The sequence below is a fragment of the Grus americana genome, chromosome 14 (assembly GCF_028858705.1).
Source record: "Grus americana isolate bGruAme1 chromosome 14, bGruAme1.mat, whole genome shotgun sequence".
Taxonomy (NCBI): Eukaryota; Metazoa; Chordata; class Aves; order Gruiformes; family Gruidae; genus Grus; species Grus americana.
Window position 1 is genome coordinate 19,679,227 of NC_072865.1, and position 5,393 is coordinate 19,684,619.

Below are 5,393 nucleotides of genomic sequence, written 5' to 3' on the forward strand. Positions count from 1 at the left end.
TAGGGAGTTTTATTTGTTCTTTGCTTATCACTTTCTCTGACCTCCAGTGCTGGGCTCTGCAGTGAAAGCGAGACCTGTACCAGGCAGGATGTAGGCTCCAGGGGGTCATGGCAGAGAAGGCCACATCCACGGGAGATGCCCGGAGCCACCGGCCATGCAGCACTGACATCTGAGATGATTTTTAACACGACTTTAAACTGTGTGATTCACTTTGCCGACACTGCCTTCCTTTGCTGCAGAGCAAAACCCTTCACACCAGAGCAGCCTCCTGTGCCATCCCTGGGGTGAGTCCTGGTTCCCCTCCCCTGGAGCAGGACCAGCTCTCATCCAGCCCTTCTGCTTCACACCAACTCATTAGCAAATGGCTTTAAAAGATATGTGTGTGTGTGTGCGTGTGTGTGTCCCTCCCTCATGCAGATGGCTGCAAGACCGTGGGTCCTGCCTTTGCCTCACTGCTGCATGATGGGACTGAAAGATCTGAGGGCCCACAGAGTTCCTGGGGGCACCAAAGCACACAGGTATCCAGGGACAAGGGGCACCAAAATGCAGATTAAAAGCTCTGAGGCACCCTGAAAGGCACACCAAGGCCCTTGAGGGCACTGGAAAAGAAACAGAGGGGCTCCAGGGGTACCCAAAACCACCCCAAGGGCACTGTTGGAGCAGAAGGACAGAGCGGCGCTGGTTTCCCTCTCGCTTCTCCAGCTAGCTAGGGAACCACAAAAGCAAACCAAGAGGTTGAGCAAACCAGAGGGGAGACAGAGGAATTCGGGGCACTGGTGGCACCAGAAACCATATGCAGGAATGTGGTAGGGCACCGTAAAAGAAGAGAAGCCTCTGGGGACACTGGAGGGGCACCAAAACCAAATTAATAGCATGTGCAAGAGACAAGAGACCTGGTTCTTTTTTTTTTTTTTTTAATCAGAAGGAGTCCTATATCTGTCCTTTTGCCTCCATGTGCTGGCATCCAAGTTTCAGATGAATTTCACGGTGTGTAGGCATCCCAAGAGAATTTCCTTCTTGTTCGTGCTACGGAAGAGAAACGCTTCCATTTCCACTCGGATCTTACAATAGCTTGTCAGTGACAAAACATTCCCAAATCCTCTCATTTATCAAATGGCCAATCCTGTTAACAGCTTAAGAAACATAATTACCTGCAATCTCTTCTGCTATTCATTTTATGCCTACACTTCCCTCTCTCTGGCAGCTTACCAGCAGGCAAGTCAAGAGCTGAAGCACGGCTGCAGCCGCAGAGCGCTTCAGCAATGCAATTTCCTCTAATCACCTGCACAATGATCAGAGGAGTTTTCCCTCCCTGTTTGTAGCAGCAAGAAGCAGGTGAGTGCAGAAGGCACACGGCCAAAAGCATCGGCTAACACGCCACCAGTTGTGCATAGGTTTCCAAGCATAGCTACATTAAGTGCTGTTCTGTCCGTATGGCAGGAACATCATTGATCAGGATCTGCTTTTGGCGCACAAGAAATCACAGCCAGGTTTACGTGTCTGGGAGAGACGTGTGAGCAGGTGAGCTGTAAGAGAAGCAGCGGGAGAGGCTGGTGCAGGCCTTGGTGCTGGAAATGGCTGGGAGTTTCATCAGTGAGGAAGCAGGGCCTGAAACATCAGCGAGCTGGTGAACTCATGGGGGGATTGGAATCGGCTGGAGACAGTGTGAGCTCCTGATTATTGCATTGCTAAGACAGGCTGATTTTATCTTACTTCAGAGTGCAGCTACAACTTGTGAGAGACTTCACATTGGCTCCTTTGGATCAAATCTCGGGGAGGATTTAGAAGAGCAATGTTTGCAGGCTGGAGATCTACTGGCTTCCTAAATGCTGGTTACATATGGAACAGCTTGAGCTGAAGAGAACCCCCAAGGATCTCCATCACTTCTCCTACAGCTTGGGGACTAGAAAATTCCCAGGTCTGTCCTACCCATGCTGGCTGCTGAGGAAGCTGCCTTTTGTGCCTTAAAATCTTGTACTAGCCTGACATTATCATCGTACATTTAACCGGCCAAGACATGCTTCTCTCTACACTCTCTGTTTAGACATGCCTTCAGTTCTGAAGGATTTTTCTTATGCCTACTCTACTCCTCTTTTCAAGCCCATCAGCTATTTCAGATCCTTAGTGTTTTGGATAAATGATACACATTTCTTCTGACACTTTCATATGTTATTTTTAAGTAGTTTTTTGTGCTGCTTGCCAACATTTTATCCTTACAGTTCTTTGAATTTTGTATTAAAAAGCCCTATGAACAAACTGTATACAAATCAGAAGATCTTTTTTTAAAATCAGACGTCATCTTAGGGGATTTGGGGCTTTTTGATCCTGCTACGATACTGAATTTTGCATAGTGTATTTTGGTCACTATTATAGAATAACCCTTTCTTAGTAGCAGTTTGAACCTCAGGTGCCGAATTTGGCCAGAACTGCCTAAAGAACCATTTTTTCCCATTGAAAACAGTTTAATTCACTTCTCACAATTCAGTCACAAAGTGACTGAATTTCGGTACAGCCCAAATGACACCCAGACTCAGGCGCCAAAGAGCTCGAGTGACTCTGGGCTACCTGCCCGGAGCCATGTGCTGCTTGGGAACAGCAAGAAGTTGGATAAGAAACTATCCAAGGCTTGAGGAGGGACTGAAGCAAGCTCACTTCTTGTGTTTAACAAAATATAATATATACGTAGGGAAATTAAGAACTGCAAATGAATAAACTGTACCTAAAGAAAGTGAAAACTGCCCCAATAATAAAAAAAAAAAAATAGGACAGCTGTGCTTTTATTCCAGGACTTGCTATTTCTTTTATTTTATTTCTTCTAAATGTCTTTTATGACATTTATTTCAAATCATGCAAGCCCTTCAGAGCAGCTCTAATGCCCGGTGGAGTTCTCCAACCTAAATGTCTCATCATCAGTGTGAGAAACAAAGATAATGTAATTTGAATGCTGGATGCAACAACGTAGGCTGCTCTTGAGGCTGATTCTCCCTGCTCCAAAAGGGAAGAATGGCTTGAAACAGACTCACCAGAACAGACTGAAAAGCAGACGTCTCATTTGTGAGGAAATGGCCAATATCTCAGCTTTTCCCCCCCATTTGTTTCTTCCTGAAAAGAAAAAAAACAAACCACAAAACAGTTGCGTAGAGATGCTGCTATTTCAAAGCAAATTTTAAAACATTTCTGATTTGCAAATGGCATTTCAGCATTTTCATGAGAATAAAATGCTACTATGATGCTGTGTTTAAATATTTCATTCCAGCTCCCTGAACAAACTTAAAATCTTATTATAAGTCGTTTTGACATAAAAGCGTGCTTCTCTGTGGTGCCCGTAGCTTAGACATCTCCAGCTTCAAGCGCAGCTGCAGGAGCCCTCCCTGCTCGTGGCTGATCAAAGGCAAACCACGCTGCCACCCGCGAGCCGCTGCTCGTCCCCAGCACCCGGCCCAGGAGAAAAAAAAAACCCCAGATCCTGAACCTCCCGAGTGCTTCTTCCCTAGGGGTGACGCTGTCTAGAAAAAAAAAACCACGTTGCTGTTGTAACCCTACTGTGAAAAGGTTGAGTGAGTTTAGGAAGCAAAAATACTTTGCCTTGGTTCAAATTGTGCTGAAACAAAACATCAGCCAGCGCCGGCTGCTCAATTAAACGGTTTGTCGTGCAGCCTTTGGAGAGGAAAATGCTGAAAAAAGGATTTTGGGGAACATGCATATTGCGCAGAGAAAACGTTTCATGAGAAATCTTCCAAACCTCCCTGCAATTCCCATGCACTGCCATTCCCTGGCAAGCACCACGTGCATTGCCCTCAAATTCGGAGGACAGCTTATGGATGCGTGCAACCGTGCTGTGACAAATACCAGGACGTACGTGGGGCTGCAGCAGGGGGGGATAGGTTTTAGTTAATTCCATGTGTAGTCCTGATGTGGGAGCAAGGAGCTATTGTTCCCCTCCTGGAGGACTGAGCACACCTTTTTTTGGGAGATGTTGGCTCTCCTCTTCCTCAGTGTGGGCATTTAACCCCAAAATACCCATTGCCACCCTGCTGACAGGAGCAGTGCTGCTTTAGGTGTCACCGCCAGCGCCCCGCTGTGGGAACCGGTCCATCGCGTCCCACTGTTGCAACTGAAATAGCAATGCTGGGTGTGCACCAGCACTCCCCACTTCTCATATTTATTCCCTTGCTCCTTGTAGTTACGTGCCACACTACTTTCACTGGGGCTGAGATCCACGGTGCCACTGTGGTGGTCCCCGAGGACCTGTTTTGGGACTCTGAGCATCCTGACTCCCACCGTGTGAGCCCACACCTCTGCTTGATGAGATGCTTGGCTATTTCTTGTGGTGTCTCTGCCCTTGATAACACCCTGATCCATGGAGTGGGCGTGGGGCTGAACCTGCAGAAGCCTAAGTCGTGGCTGCGGGCGTCCCGGAGCAGGACACGTTGTAGGGGAGGACAGGGTTACTTGCTGTCTCACCATACAGCTCCACCCAGCCACTAAACAGCCTTGCAGAGGCTCGTGTAAGCATTAGCGTGTTTTGCGTTTCCATCCTTCTCAGCTCTGACGGCTCGTGATGCAGGCAGGTGAGGTCCCATCCAGCACTCAGGGAGGGGACAAGCAAGTGGAAGTCAGGGCTTATGTTTGCCACTGATAAATGTATTAGTCTTTAAAGCAGAATTTAAACTACAACCCTTGTTCAGGAACCTCAGCGCTCCATTATTTTGCAGACCTTGTAAGGGAATGTGATTTTGCCTTTTAACTAGAGTGTATCTTATGCTAAGCAGTGAGATTAAGCGTAGGGATCCAAAAGAAGTTGCTGAATGGCAGAATTGCCTTTATAAATAACATTAATAATTTATCCGATCCAGGGTTTTTTTGGGTAAATGAAATACCTGCCTCTGTATAAAGCCCACTGAATAGGAACACATCTCCGCTTTTATGAGGCTTGGATTAATGAAGGGAAATGCTAAGGGGCTTATCTTCGCTTCAATTTGCAGCCCTTCCGGCTAATGGCAAACTCATTTAAGAAGCTCCTGTGTTTGTGCCAACTCTGCCTTTATTCTCGATGCCGGAGCTTGGCTGCATTTCTCACCACGGCACTGGAGAGAGCGGAGAGGAAGCAGTTTGTTTTCTTGACCTCAGATTACCAGACAAAAGCTAGCGAGAATAATTTTCCTTGGAGTCCTCCCTATTACGCGTTGCTTGAAGCGTCTGCACGGCGGCTGCAGAGAAGCTAGCAGTCGGGGGACCCCACGCATGAAAGAGGACAGGGCTGGTGGCTGATCGGGGATGAGTCGAAAGAGCATCTGTCATCTTTCTTCTGGGACGCCTGCATCCTCCTGCATGGACAGTTGTGAAATGGCAAAATTCATCCTCCGCAAAGCCTGCGAGCTGTCACTTCTCAG

General features: G+C 47.4%; 1 long non-coding RNA gene across 1 annotated transcript; it reads left to right on the top strand.

The window, feature by feature from the left end:
- Positions 1 to 1,203: 1,203 nt before the first annotated feature.
- Positions 1,204 to 2,240, top strand: LOC129212705 (uncharacterized). The gene is made up of 3 exons (XR_008579266.1): positions 1,204 to 1,335; positions 1,441 to 1,521; positions 1,721 to 2,240. It is a non-coding gene; the product is annotated as an uncharacterized LOC129212705 (long non-coding RNA).
- The last annotated feature ends 3,153 nt before the right edge of the window (positions 2,241 to 5,393 follow it).